The 15,774-nt window shown below is 44.1% G+C and overlaps 1 protein-coding gene across 6 annotated transcripts in view; it reads left to right on the top strand.

Annotated features, from left to right (window-relative positions):
- The window catches only part of FBXW11 (F-box and WD repeat domain containing 11), a 52,995-nt gene extending 50,254 nt beyond the window's left edge, over nt 1–2,741 (top strand). For all 6 annotated transcript variants that reach the window (XM_015876273.1, XM_015876276.2, XM_015876277.2 and 3 more), the window contains one exon: nt 298–2,741. The gene's annotated coding sequence lies outside the window, so the exon portion shown is untranslated. The remainder of the gene's footprint in view (nt 1–297) is intronic.
- Nucleotides 2,742–15,774: the final 13,033 nt, after the last annotated feature.

Below are 15,774 nucleotides of genomic sequence, written 5' to 3'. Positions count from 1 at the left end.
TCAACTTTTAGTTCCCCCAAAGGTATGTAAGAAAGATGCTCAAATGTTCAGAACATATTCTGCAGCAAAGGCAGTGTCCCATGTTCCATCCATCCATCCTTGGAGGAAGGACTTCTAACACAGAATGGTTTAAAGCTGTGTACCTCCTTCACATGATAAGCACTGTACTCCTCACAGGTGTTTTGTAGTTTCAGCCTGGAGTGCCTAAGATGGTGCTTAACCTTCTCCGTATGTCTCCAAAAGGTGCTTTTTGACTTGCGTGTCCTGTGAGTTCAGTTTGTCTTTTGTCTCTTTCAGGGTTTCACAGTCTTGAACTACTGGATTTTGGCTCCTACATGCCTGAAGATGTTGATCGACAGCTAAAGTCAGAATTGGTTCTAGATGCTGTGTAGATGCAAAGCAGCACGATTCTATATCTAAATTTCTTAATCTTTCCTGCTCTCAGTGGTCGTCTTTGAATTTACTACAAATTCACTGACTTCGAGTAGATGAATTTCAGAAGCCTTCCCTTCCCTGCAGTGAGAAATCCAAAGCTTCACATGTATATTGTCCGTAGAACCTGAACTCAGATGGCTTGTTTTTCAGAAATAAATCAGACGTCAAGAAAGGACTTGGCCTAATTTATATTGCTTTGCACTTTTGTCTGACTTTAAAGAAAAAAAACATTCTCCGATGAAATTTGGGTGCCAAACACATACCCAGAATGTACAGAGCTTTGCTTTCAAAGTCATCGCTGTCCTTTAGACTTTGCTCTTATGGCAGATTCAGAGCCTGGTTTGTTTGATAGAGTGTACGTTGGACTCTTAGAAATATTTCTGAATTGCTCAGTAATATTTTTGGATTACAGTTTACTTGTTTCTGCTCCGATAATTTCTTTTAAATTAAAGATTTCCTGTAATTCAGGCTAGGTTATCTAAACTAGTTGTATAGCACCGTCTTTTCCTTTTAACTGTGCTCTGTACGACAGCCGTCCTGCGCTTCCTAATGTTTGGTATAGTAAAAACCTTTCCGTGTGTGCTTGCCTCATTTCAAATACTGTATAAGCATGTAGATATGATGTACATAACAGTGTAACCTCCGGGTGCTGGGAGTCAGGGTTTCCTGGCACTGCACACTAACGCAAGCTGTGGTAGCACTTGGCAGCAGGATGTTCTAACTACTGGCACTGTAGGGGTTAATATGAATTACCTAGACATTTTCTCTGCAAAAAGGAGGTTTTCAGTATTCGTTAGGATTTTTTTAATGGGAACTACGTATTTTAAAATGTAATTTCTAAACTTTTTAAAAATTAAAAAAAACCGAAAAAACAGACAAACCAAGAAGAAGTTTAATTTATGTTCTGTATCTTATATTTTGTGCCGCAGTATTTACAGTTGTCTTTCTTTTACCACCAGTAGGTTCTCACGGCCGCCTGCTGACGTCCTTTAGCATTAGTTTGGCTGCTCAGTGGAGGAGGTGCCATGGGCCAAAGCGAAGTTTATTTATGTTCAGTTTGTAACCCTTCCTCATGGTGGAGGACCCTTCAGGTCAATGCTCTGATCGCCCTGCAGGGTTCCTTACCCGTAGCTCTCAGCTGTAACCATATTGCAGCGTCCTGGTCATGGTTTCTCTTTGTTAGCATGCTTTTATTTGGGAATCTCGGTAGTTCCTTTTTATGTTGTCTCAGCCTCCCCTCTAATTTATGTGCTCACATGAACGCTACTGCATTTCTCTTACATTGGAGTAAGCCGTGGACAGATGCAGACTTGAATATCGTACCTTCGTTAGCTGTGTGTGACTCTGCTGCTGGCTTTTCTTCAGTGCTTCAGTCAATCTCAGCATGGAGTGCTCCCGTTTTCCTGGTGAAGACGTGTGTTGGCACAGGGATGGATCACCACGGATCGTTGTGTGTTTGTGTCCCCTGGCTGCACTCTGTTGGGTTGGAGTTTCTCCTCCGGACCATCAGGAAGGCTGAGGGCTGTCAGGTTCCTGAGTGCAGGGAGGCATCACTTTGTGTCAAACCAGCTCAGAGAAAGTGTGAATCAAGACATTGCCAGGGTGGTACAGCAGAGCATCTGTAAGGTTCTCTCCTCTTCACATTGAGAAGTGTTGGGGTCAGTGTTAAACTCCCATTCACGTGTTACTGCGACGTCTTCCCTTCCCCAAGATGAACCCAACGTGACGAAGTACAGAAGGCTAAAAACGGCTCCTGATGGTGGCAGTGCTGTGTGAAGGTATCTCCCTTCCCCTCCTCGTCTGATAGCTTTAATATCAAATGGTTTAAAATCTGTTGCAGCCCTGAAGACAACCAACCAACCAACAAAGCTATTTGTTCCTGAAGAACGGAGTCCTTTTTTTTTAGGTGCATGTGTAAGATTGAAATTCCTGTTTTTTCCTGGGGAGATGATGGTATTTGAACATGCGGTCTGAACTTCTTTGTGCTTTGTGTAACATAGCAGTGGACTTTTGTGATTGGCACCCAAGGAACTCGGCTCCTGGGATTCACGGTAGAGATCCTGGCCGCACTCTGGACTTTGATTTGCTGACATAATTGAGCAACTGTACATTACTGCTATATTAATGTTTCAAAGCACTGGGATAGTCTAATTCTAACTTGTAATTATGTTTGCCAATTACCTGTTTGGAAAGTTGGTGTATGAACAGCTTATTGAAACTGTTAAATTGTACAGATATCGTTCATGATCTAAAGCTTTGTACTGTGGAATGTGCTTAATAAAAAAACAAAACGACTTTGAACTTAACTTGTCCGATAAATGGATGGGTGATGTCGTGCCATTGTGAATGTCTTGCTGGGGATCATTACCCAGTTAAGCCCTCAGAGCTCTGAGAGGCATCTACATGTACCTGCAGTATCACTGCCAGGTCTGACTGAGCAGTGGGGCTGGATGCTACAAACTGCCCCGAGCTTCCTCCTTGGCAGCTCTAGAGCTGAGTGCTCCAGGTTCTATGTCTGGACTTGCTGACTCTCCTCTGCTGCAGTGTGTTTTTCCTTTGCAGATGTCTGTTCTTCATTTACCTCTGCTTCTCACCATGTCCAGAAGCTCTAATAGTTTTTTCCTGTCTCTGAGCAGCTGTGAGATGCAGAAATCCAAGTGGAGAGTGTGAGCGGGACGGCCTGGGCTTTGGGAGGGTGGTGGTTACCCTCTGGGAACACTTGTAGAGATAGAATAACTGGAGGGGAACAGTGTGTGCAGAGAGGACTTGGATGCAGGGTTACACCTTGCTGTCCTGTCCTGCTTAGCTCTTGTATCTCTGCAGAACCTGGTTGTGCCACATCTCCTGCTGTGGGTCAGCACCTACCAGGGATGGCAGCAATTACAGCTGATGAGTTTCAGGTGTTTGCTCTTTCCTTGCTCACTGGCAGGGCTGCCCAACACTGCCCTGCAGCGTATGCTGGGCAGACACCAAACCTCTTTGCTTGTCTGGAGCTGGGAGCTGCTTTCTAACAGAGCAGGTGTTGGTTACCATCCTGGAGGTGACACTTGGAGCTCTTGCCCTGCTATGAATACCCATTTCTGCAGCATTTATCTATTGGGCTGAATGAAGGGAGCATCTGGAATGGGGTTTTTTTGGCCTTTCTTTCCGAAGCTTTATAGCAAATTGTGCAAACACATGCAGGAATCGTTACAAAACCTTTGTGTGTCCAAAGAATTAGCAGATGTTATCCCTCTACTCTTTTAGGGAGCAGGGATGAGCCTGTTTGCTCCTGGGGCTGGAACTGAACTAAGGAGAGCAGAATGACTCGGATTGATGAGCATGGAGCAGAAGATGACCTTCAATGTGCAGAGGTGAGCTCCCCTCAGTGCAAGTGCCTTGTGCTTCCCAGGCTGGTTTTTACAGCTGTTATTCCCCCTTATTGCTCTTTTTAAGCTCACATTCATGGGTTTGCTGATATAAATCCACATGCTGGATGGAGGAGCTGCACCTTCCAGAGTCTGAGTGGTTAGTGTGGGTCAGTGGGTTATTTGAGAGCAGCTTTAGGAATGAATGGATCATCAGATAGAAACCGTCACTGAGATGCTCAGATTGCGTGTAGCTCAGGGCAGCAGCCTGTCAGTGCTGAGAGGGAGGTGACAACATGTGGCTGCTGTATACCAGGCCCACAAACCAGAACTTGTGAGGACAGAACTACCACAAGCCCTTAATGACTGAAGTGGTTTGGGTGCTGGCTACTAAGTTAGTCCTGGATAGGCCCAGCTGGGGCTGCCAGGCACCATAAGCTGCACCCAAAGCTCCTGCTGGCCAATGTGGTAAGTCAGCCCCTCGTGGGTGGCCCTTTTTCTTCTCCTTTTTTATTCCTAATATCTGCAGGCAGGTCTTGGGCTGAAGTAGAAACAGCTTCACTTGTCTGAATAACTTAAAGAGCTGCGATTTCATCTTTTCCTTGGCACAGCTCAGTACAAATAAAGGGAGATGCGTTTGTATCTCTTGACTACTCTCTTGCCACAGTCTAAAATCTTCTGTTTTCTTTTCCTCCTTTTTCCTTTGAAGGAATCCTTTGAAGGTTTTATTTGTAATTTCCAAACACACGCTTGGAAGAAAAGATCACTTTTTTTCTGTATATTTCCCCCCCGAGACGGGCTGGCACTTCTTTGCTGGAGGAGCAGCAGAGCTGGGATGGGGGCTCAGGCTTTACCAGATGAGCCTGTTGGGTTCAAATCTTTCACCTGGAAGGAAATCCTGGGATCAGGATGATCATAGATAAAATGCCAAAAGAAAATATGGGAAAGATCTTCCTCTTCCTCATCTCCATCAGTGCTTCCCCTAACAGTGCCAGGCTGGATCCAGGAATGCAGCCTTGCTCTGCTGGAAGAAGGGCAGAGGAAAATCTACACGTGCCAGACACAAACTCCGTTGCTTGGCATGCTGATGGAACAGGCTGCAACCATCAGTTCAACTTGAAACCCAAACTGACTCACCCCTTGGGAATGCTAAAATGGCATTTTGCTTGCTCTGTTGATGAGGGTTTCTCGTGATCCAGGCCCAGCCTGCTGAGGAAACTGCTGTGCTTGTTGTCAGTGGCAGCTTTTATTGCTGCCCTGTCTTGTGTTGGACCCCGTGCTCCTGCAGCCTCTCGCTATTGCCCTGTGGCATTCATTGACTTTCCCAAGCTCCAGCTTTTACCTGGATACTTTAAAACTTTTGTGTTTTGCTCTTGGAATAATCGGTCACTATTGCATCTGAGTATAGCAGGATGAAGGGCCTGCTGGAATGGAGGTAGCTCTTGGTTTGGTTGTTGAGCCCCCTTAGTGTTCCTTCTATCAGCCAATACTCACTGCAGCCCCAACAGAAGCTATTTGCGGTGGCTGAAGCAGATAACTGTTAATCCTCTTGTTTTCTTCTTAAAAGTATTCCAAATGGTAATTAAACAAGTCAAGATTGCAGCTGAACCAAAGAGATCCCACAGAGTTTTCAATGGGCTTTATGCATCTCTGCGAAACATATTTGGATATATCCATGTAGGCATCCATAAGGACTACTTTCTGTCTCCTCTCTGATGATTAGCTAATGCTGTTTCACGTGAGGGAGTATATAGTTACAGCTGCATTTACAAAGGTTTGGAGTTCGACCCCTCTCTGTCCCTGTATTGTATTTCTTGCTGTCTGGGTGCTGCTATGGGCCTGAAGCAGCCCTAATGGGAGGGGATCCAGTTGTGTCCGTGCAGGCTCCTGCTGCCTGTGCAGCTCCTGGTGTCAGCGTGAAGGAGCTTCTCAGCAGCAGATGAACCCAATGACCTTCCAGATCTCTCCTATCTAACTATGACATCTCTGATTAGTTTTTCATATGTCTGTAGGATGTTTGTCTGTTTTTCAGTGGCTCCTTAGAGGTGAAGTGGGGGATTTGATTGAGAAAAGGTGCTCAGAGTATCAGAAACACATCATTGCCTTCCAGTCCCCCCAGACTGCTTTGGCAAATACCAGGTAAAGCCATCCCCAGTGCTTGTAGGCATTCCTTTACTTCAGCACACGCTCCTGGCAAACAGGCAAAACCTTGACACAGTTTACAGCAAATGCCACGAGACTCAAACTGCGAAAGGAAAAATCCAAACCACCGGCATTTGGATTGAAATGCACACATTTCCCTCCTGAATGGGACTGAGCTGAGAGAGGAAGAGAGAGGCAGGGCAGCAGCCAGGATGGTGTTGCCCCAAACCTCTGCTTCCCATTGGGTGGGATAGAAAATCATTGGCTTTTTGTATGGACCCTCTGTTTTGCAGAGGGCTGCAGGCATAAATGGGCTGGTAGGCCATGATGTGTTGCCTGGTTGACATCTACGGAGGCTCATTTTGTGCTTCCTATCCCACCCTGGTGCCTTTTGGCATGAAACCCATGGAAAGGAGTGTTCCCATCTCTGTTTGCAGCCACTCTGGTCACAGCCCTGGATATGGACAGTGGATAGAAGGATACAGAGTGATCTTGGGGGTGGGAAGGGCAGCACAAGCAGCAAGGTGAGCAGCCTCTGTGTAGTCTGCCTGTTGTTCCTGTCCCCAGAAGCAACTAACAGCTGCTTCTCAATATTCTGTGTAGGAAATGTCCAGAATCATGAGCCTTCACCAAACGTGAGGCTCTATCAACAGGAGGCTGAGCTACCACCCACCTCTGCTTGGCTGATGGGCGCTGAATTCTCTATTGGCTTCTGCCTGCATGTGGTAGGTGTGATGCTCTGTGAGCCGCAGTGCCCAGAAGATGCATTTTAATGGCCAATATCCATTGAGATGGACACACACAAGAGAAGTTTGAAGCTGTGGAGGGAGGTGAAGGCACAACCTTCTATCTTCAGACTAATGCTGGCTCCTGCTTCCAGGCCTGTTCAATGGATGCGCTTCAGAAGTAAAGCCCAGTGCCCCGGTAGCCACCTGAATGCAGCCAACTCTGTTTGGAGTCATCCCATCAGGGGCAGACAATGCTTTGCTCGCTAATTGAGTTTCAGGACACATAATCCTGACTTCACACTTTTTCCCAGACAATGTCTTTCCATATAATCTTAATGATTCCTGCTGCAATAACAAATAGGCAGCCCTGAGAATAACTTTGCACTCCATCGCTCGTGCCAAGAATCTCACCACTTGGCCCTTCGCTGGGTGTTTTCCCTCCAATCCATCTGCACAAACAGAAGTGGGCCAGTTCTGCGCCTCAGGAATGAGGAGATAAAAAGGCAATCATTTATTTTTCCACCAAAGCTAAAAGTATTTTATAGAATTTGCTCAAGTTTTTGTTTCAGGAAATTTCATCATGTCTCCAGGAAAAAAAAAAAAGAAAGAAAAAAAAGCGGCTAATTGGGCTCAGATTTTCTAACTCCCTTTTCATTTTTGTAATATGAGGAGGTCTAGGTCATCTCAAGGTCACTGCAGTTAGTGTTGCTTTAGTGCACCTCTGTGGATACCTCCTTTCTGCAGCAGTTTCTCCTTTAAAAACAGCCCCGGCCTGCTGCTGTAACAGCCACTTTCCTTGGCAGCCATTTGCATTCCTTTAGCATATGGAAATATTTTGTACAACACATACCAGGGTTTGCTGCTTATAGGTGAAACTCTCCGTCAGAAATGGAGCAAATGCTTCCAAACTATTTGAACGTTGTTATATATATATCTGTATATATATATGTATGTATGTATAAAACTCACCTGGCTTTTAGCAGAAAGCTGCCATGTTCCATTATCTAAATTGGAACTTTAGCTAACGTCAAAATAAAGCGCTGCTGGTTATCAAGTGAATCAAAATGTTTTGCTTGGGAAAAATGTAATTTCAGCACCCTCCCAAGACTTCCTGCTGTCCTGACGTGTTGCTTTACATGGCTTCAGGTGGTGAGCTGCATTCCGGCCTTTTAGCTGGGGTTTTCTGACCTGAGAAAAGATGTGGACTTGAATATTTCACCTTGGGAAGGATTGGTTTGTGATAGCTAGAAAAAGGAGCATGTGCTGTAGAAACGGTGGTAAAAGGAAGCGTGTGTATCTGAGTGACCGGATTGTTTTCAAAGAGGCAAGGAGCAAACAGGACGGGTGAAAGGAAGTATTATCTCTGTCCATTGGTGAGGAACTGCAGCATGGGGAAGAGTAGTTATCATTTTGTTGAATGTCTGTGGCCAGGTCGTGCTTTAACATCTCCACCCCTTACCTACAGCACAGCTTTCTTTTGGATGCGGTCATCTCAGGCTGGAGTCGATGGGTGTTTCACTGTACATTTACATCACAGCTGATGCGCTCTGCGTGTACCTCCACGTCACATCCATCTGGTTTTGCCTCTTCATGTTGTTGGTGTCAAAAACTAACAAAGCTTTGTGAATTCACAAATACGGCGCCCAAGCACAAATGGAAATGGTCGTACATAGCAGTCCCCTGGAAAGGCAATGAAGGTACAGCTTTGCGGTGTGTGTTTGCATTGTTTGCCTTGCAAAAATGTTTTCATTCAGTAGCATCTTTATTATTCAGTGGAAAAGCTGCTGTGTGCCCACTGCCAGGGATGTCTTGAGAGACTTAGACCAGCCAGAAAGGCAAGACAGGATAAACTTGGCTTTGCTAAAGATCACGTTTCTGAGGACATAAGGGCAGAAATGGCTGCACTGGTTGTCTTGGCAGAATTAGGAAAGAAAATTGGAACAGAATTCAGAAAAAAATTATATATTCAGGGTAAGGGTAGCAATGAAAGCAATATCAGAATTAGCCCTGAATGACCAGCAAGGCAAATTGCGATGTTTAAGAATGAATTCACTTTTCCTTCAAAGCCAAGTTTGCAGGGTCTGGTTTACTGCAGAGATGGACTATGACAGGCACAGGGTTAGCAGATACCTGAGCTTACTTGCACATTACAACTAGAGTCATAGTGCTGTTTTTCACATGCATGTCCTTGCTCATGTTTCTTCCTTGAAATCCCTTGTGCTTGATGAGATGTTTCATGTTTTTGCACTGGAAGTGTTGTGTTTTAGATGAGGTTTAATGCAACCTCAGGGATATGTATTGTGAACAAATTACCCTGGGCTGCTTAGAGTCATCTTGTTGCAATTGCAAATACCACTGAACGAGTACAAGGAGAAACAGGCTGTACTGTTTTTGAATGTTGTTGATTGCTCGTTTGCTGTGATTCTTTGTGAGTGCACTGTTAATTTCCACGGATGAAAGAGCCACAGATACAGCATTTGGATAGCAAACATCAAAGCAGCCCCATTTCTTGAGGAACAATGCTAGAAGCAGATGGCAAAGAAGATCTGGAATAGCAGCAGGGCTGATCAGAGGTGACGAGAGTGAGTATGGGCTGGTAGGCAGCCTCCCCTCTCCTGGAGATGTGGGTCCTGGTTCAGCTTAGATATTCATCTGCTCGTTCATGACTTTACCTGAATCATTACATTCAGCCACAACAGGGCCTTCATCTCACTTAGGGGCCCTTCTCCCACAACCATAAACGAAGAAAAATTTTGTAGCTATTATTGCAGGGCTTAAGTTCTCTCTCGCAACCAGACACATGGCCTAATATCTGTTGGCAAGCTGGGGATACAAAATGAAACACATTATATATGATCTATTTACAGCTGTATATGTGCTGATGTGGATCCATCTGTGTTTTAGGCCATTTGCCACTTGGGGTATGCTGGGAGGGAAGCCCATTCAGAAAACAAGCCTGCAGAACAAGGCATTTCTATGGATCACAGACTCATAGAATTGCTCAGGTTGGAAAAGACCTTAAAGATCATCCAGTCCAACCACAGCCCAGTCACACTGCCATGCAGTGAGTTACACAGAGTGAGTAATTAATCATGTATGTTGGGTGCTTTTGTTGTGTTTTGCTTTTTCCTTCCATGGCTGAATCACTGAAACGAGAGGAGTGAAAAGAGGAAATTCAAGTTGCCACATAAAGGCATCCAGCAAAACATGCCAGAGCCAACACACATTCATGTGAGAGCTGGCAAGACTTTCACTGCTTCCACTGCCTCCATCACATTTTGGCAACTCCTGATCCCGTTGCTGAGCTTTGAACTTGTCCCATCTGACACAATCCAAATACGCTTGCTGTGCTTCTTCTCCTTCATTGCAGTGACAGAACAGGCTTCCAGATGATAATCCTTTTTAAGGAAAATCAGTAGTTTTTTGTGTGTGGAAGGACTTAATGGACTAGATGTGTGTCTTCTTTGCTCAGCCGGTGCCCGTGTTGATTAGGAAATGAATACATTGTCACATGGGCTGACAGTGCAAAATCTCAGTTAGGACCCTTTGGACATCCAAATCACTCACTCACAGTCTGGTTTCATGCTCTGCTTTGGATGGATTTGGGAAGGAAAACTGTCTTGTCAAATAGGAAAATCTGGGCACAAGATGGGGAGTAGCGGGAACTGATGTGTTCCTTATGTGTACAATATGGAAAGTGCTGATTCAAAGGATGTGATAACATGACCTCAAACCTTCGACTGAGTACACCTAGGAAAGACATTTACAGCTGAAGATGCTATTGCTCTCTTTGGATCTATATTCCCTGTTTAATCAGTTTTCAATAGTTCATAACTCCTTGTTACACCTCTCAGCTGCATCACTGCACCTATTGCTTATAAATAGTGAACACCTCCAAAAAGAACTTCTTCCAATTGTATATCTGTCTACTTTTTTTGTGGGTAAATATCCTTTGCTTCCTTGTATACACATATATGGGTTGTTTGGGGTTTGTTTTGTCCCAGTGTCATCTCATGGGAAAAACTTAGTATGATTTTCTGAACTCACTGTGCTTTCAGATTAGCGTGGAGGTGCTGCAGAACCACTTCACAATTGAGCTGCTGAGCTTCAAACAGCTCAAGTCACACCTGAGAGCAAAGATTTTTGAAATGATTGGGTTTTTTTGTTATAGTAACTTCTTTTGCCTTCTTACATTGTCAGTCACAGAACAAAAGCCACCTTCAACTGCGACAGGGATCCCAGGTAGCAGGTATGATGGTGAAAGCAGTAAGAGATGGTCTTTGCTTTGACAAGCCTGGAAACAACATGCAAAGGAAAGAATGAAGAAGAGCAGGAAGAGAGAAGCTGGCACTTCAAATTGCCCCTGTATTTCTTCAGGTACATCCAAGTTGATGTGTTGATCTTTGACCACATTTTAAACTTGGAGTAGTTTGTTGCATGCTTTCTTGCAGTTTTTAATCGTGTGGGGTTTTACCTTATGTTTCCTTCTTTCTAACAATTGCAATACCCTGTCTTGACTTTTGAGTAATCAGAAAGATTTGGGAAGAGGAGTGGAGTCTAGTTTGAAAATCGCTCTTATTTGCAAATTATTTACGCCCTTGGATGGGAATTTAATGGCAACACTGACACTAATGACAGGTGCAGATCTATTTTCAGAGCTACAGCAAGATCTGCACTGTCTTTCAGCACCTCCAGCCAACAGCAGTCAATTCTCTGCCCAAAGCATCCCATGATACTATGAGTTAAGTGTCCTGACTCTTCCCCAGCACAAAATGGGGCCCCACTGCAGAGAACATGAGCTTGGCACGCAGCTTGGAAATCATTTCTCTCTCATATACTCAGCCACCTGGCCCAGCTATTGATTAAGTAGGTTGTTCTCCTCACTTGCTTTTGGTGCCAGTCCAACTATGGTTGTCTTTTTCACAGCGAAAAAGTCAGTATTTGCTTATCATACTCACAAAGAATTGCTCGCATTTAATTAGATGGGGCATATCTCCCTTATCCCTCGTGAAGAAATTGCAAAGAGCAGATGACTGCACGTGTCTCTGACAGGTGTTCTGTCCCTATAACGTGCCCCCTTGGGAGCATTCGAATATTAGCTTCAAAGTCTTGAGTGGAAATGAAATGTAAAAAATTCCAAGAGAAGAATAAAATATTATTTTGCTTCAAAATGAAATCATATCTCATAACTCACCAATATCATTTTGGCTCGTCTTCTCCATTGCATGTTGGTTCATACACATCCATTGCCATTGTTGTAGTTGACATCTCCAGGAATGCAAGTCTCTCCTTTGGGAAATGGGCTTTCTTTGTTAACTTGTCTTCTCCCTTTTGGCTCAGCTGTGAAATCACACCATAAGGTCATGCACAGAAAATAAGATCTTGAAAATGTCATTTGCTGCACAAAACAACGATATTCCTAATGAATGGAAGTGGGAGATAGCTGTGAAAATATACCGTGACTGTTCTAAGAGGCTGGTGAAATGTGTTTATCTAGGTGATTCATTTCATATTACCTTAGTTCCTTCAACTGGGCTCCAAAGACAAATAGAAGTAGAACAAAATATGAAATTATAAGAGCCTTCCTAAGATGAGGTTAAAGAATTAAATAATAAATAAAATTGAGCAGGATGAAATTAGTCCCTTCCAGGGATCGTATCCTATTCTTTGTCCAGTTCCAGTGATTTGTGTGAAAAGAAGTTCCTTATGTGGGGGATTGCACAACTTTTGTGGCGTTACATGCAATTACCTTTTACTGCCCAGACAAACTGTCAAGAGCATTAACCTGAGGTTTTTCGTGCAGGGTTCCAGATGCACATCCCTCTCGAAAGAGCCCGTAATGCAGCTTATTTATAGCTGAATAAAAAAACAATGCCTCCTAAAAGAAGTCAGAGTTCACAGGGATTGGTTAGCACAGCGTTTAAAAGCCTAGTTCTCAGCAGGTTATAAGGCTGGGGTGAGGCCATAATAGGATACTGAAATGATTTTCTTTTTCGGGCTTGGCAATAAATTCCTTGACATCCCATTATAATTTTATGAGCTGGTAGAGATTGTGATGTTGTGTTGGCTCCTGACAAGCATCCACAAGGGGAGCTTCATGAGCTTGCATTTGTTGTCTGCCCACACGTGATGTCAGAGGTAAGTGGGTAGGTTTATGCCTTGTTTACCTGCATGGAAGGAGATAGAATTAAACAATCTATAAAACCCTCATTTTAATGCCACGTGGGGCTATCCGGGATTCTTGAAAATCCCTGTGTGAATCTTCAGTGCCAGTGCTAGTCTGTCCATGGAAATGCAGATGTGAAAGCCAAAAGCAAAGGAATGAGTCTGTGAAGAGGAGACCACAGCCCAGGCTAGATCAGTTCTGAGCGTGGACTGGTATTACGTGATATTGTAGCTCATGGTGATTTGCAAACTGACCTACTCCCATATCTGACCTGTATGAGCGGATTTTGCATCTGCCTGTTGAAAAAGCATCCATGTTCCATCCTCTGTGCCTTCTGTGAAGTGTTTTATGTGCTGCTTCCCTTGTGCAAAGGAAACAAGTAAATGGACCACAGGGAATGTTCTGTCTGCTAGTAATATATGTAACAAAAATGCACACATAAACTGTCTTATTTCTCTTTCCCGATGGCTGCAAAATCAACACACACAAACATGTTTATAGGAGGGGGCCAGAAAAACAGCTGGTTCATCAAATAAAAAGAGGGCATGGTTGGCTCTGCTTGGCCAAGCATTCAACTGGATCCCTTGTATTCATGAAGTGAGAAAGTAGAGCATATTTGAAAATGCAGGTGTATAAATATTTCTACCAGACCTGCTGAAGCATTTGAAGTTCCCTTCAGGCCGCTGCTCTGACTCACTGCTTTCCAGCACTCAGGGAATGCTGCCCTGTGGGCATCAGCTGTGGCCTCAGGGCTGTGCTGCCCCAAGGAGGATTTGCTGGGAAGCACTGGAGAACAGCCCCGGGTCTGACCTGGTTCTGACTCCAGGAGGGCCATGGCAGAGCAGCTGAGCAGCAGGTGAGCTTTGGGATGGGTCCTCAGTGGAAGTGGTGGGTTGACTCCGTGGAGGTGCCTCAGGCAGATGTGGAACTGTTTGTTTCCTTGGCCTGGCATCCATGGAAGGAGGCTGCAACTTAACTGCCAAGGTGGAAAAACCGCCTCAGTTCTGAAGCCTGAACTTCAAAAGCCACCGTTCCATTTAATGTCACAACCCCCCTGGTAATCCTGAGTGGGGAGAGCAGGGCAGCAGCTCTGGCACTGATGCAAACTGCAGACTCAATGCAAACATCATAATAGATGTTTCCCAGCTACGACTTCCTCCTGAGTGCTGTCACTGCCGCACACGGGAAAGCAAATCCTTTCATAACAAAACATGTGTGCACATACAGACCCAGGTGTACACCTGCAGAGTCATAACACAACAGCTACATAACACAGGCTTTCCCAGCAATGCTAATGCAGGGGTGTCTGCTATGGAACGAACCTGTGCTTTACCTAAACTGCTGCCAGCACAGGGTAGTATGCTTGGGCAAGATAAGGATTCCATTCTCTTTTCATTGACATTTTTGAAGCATCTTAGAAGAGCTCATCTAAATCCCATTGACTCAATGATGGCATCATAACTTCCCTGAATCTACCACTCTGCCGGTCCAGTCGTGCCTCTCCCATGTCCACCATGACGCTAAGGAAAGCCACTAGATGTCACTACTATATAGTAGGAATAAAGCTAAGATAATATTTTTTTGGCAGTGAATGTCCTGACTCATAAGGAAGCTGGGATATAAAAGCCGTGGATAGTTTGGATTCCTTCCAGTTAAAAAACAAAACAAAACTTCTTTTTTTTTTTTTTTTCTCTCTCTCTTTTACTAAAAATATTGGATTCAAGTTCAAAACAGTCATTTAACAAATAACGTTGACTTGTATTTTAGAAGGAAAAGTACTTTGAAGTTAATACCAAGTAAAGAAACGTGGTCTGCGGCTCTGAGAACTGCGATGATGGGAAAAATTATATCTGGAGGTCTACAGTGCTAAAGACGAGGCTTGACTAAATGTAGGGCTGGGGACATTCAGGAGTACTCATATTCTCTTACTCAACCAGAAGCTGAGGCAAAGGGCCAGTGAAATAATAGTAATAGCAGTAATAATATTGTATATTTATATGGTGCCTTTCATCTCCCAGATTTCCACGCTGTAGTGTCTAGCTGACTGCAGATACAGGAATCACTTTGCTCACCACCAACATGGAACCACCCTTGGCAAGGCCATGGCAGCCATCACACAGCACCTTGAGAATTACTGCTCCCATCCCAAAGATCACAAGGGCATCCCTGAAGCACGTAAAGTGTATTTTGACAGGGCAGCTTTGTGTCTGTGCTTGTTGTTGGCGCCCATTCGAGTTCTGTTGTGATGTTTCTCTCCTCTGCCTACTCTGTGCTCTTCTCCAGCTATGCCTGTATTTTAGCATTAGTTAGAATGACTTAGGTGGATAGATCTGTGGTTTGAAAAATGCTTTGGGAAAAAATGCTTGTGGATTAAAGGCACTCTATCAGTGTAGGCTTTTATTTAATACCTGGTATCCAGAAAGCAAACAAACAAAAACCAACAAACTCATCCGAAGACAGTCACAGACAAGCACTCTAACTAGAACTGGAGCAAAGCTAATTAGTAGTACTATAGAGTTAGTATGTTCAAGGTCTAGGTAAACTCCCAGACAGAGAAGGAATGAGACAGAGAAACAAGGCACAGGCAAGAATAACTCACTTCCTTGGCTCAGGTTACCAACAAAAGCATGAAAGACTCAGCCCATACTATAAATTATGACCTATCAGCTCAACCAGAGTCATAATAAGAAGGGAGGAATCAGATGAGTAAGGCAATAGGGGAAAAGCAAATACCATGAGTAACAGCAACAAGAGGTTAGTTCCCTAGAAGTTGTCTAACCACATTAGATAGCACAACTTAGTGACTGAGTCTGAGCCCAATGTCTAGAGAATAAATCAAATGTTTTATTTTGTTGTTGATAAAACATTTTCTCCACAGCAGATGGATTTAATATTTCCTGGATCCATACTGTTCAAGGCTTGGAGTGGGGATGCTTTTCCAGGATTGCATTATTGA

Source organism: Coturnix japonica, chromosome 13 (assembly GCF_001577835.2).
Source record: "Coturnix japonica isolate 7356 chromosome 13, Coturnix japonica 2.1, whole genome shotgun sequence".
Lineage (NCBI taxonomy): Eukaryota > Metazoa > Chordata > Aves > Galliformes > Phasianidae > Coturnix > Coturnix japonica.
This window is presented reverse-complemented; position numbering and strand designations above follow the sequence as displayed.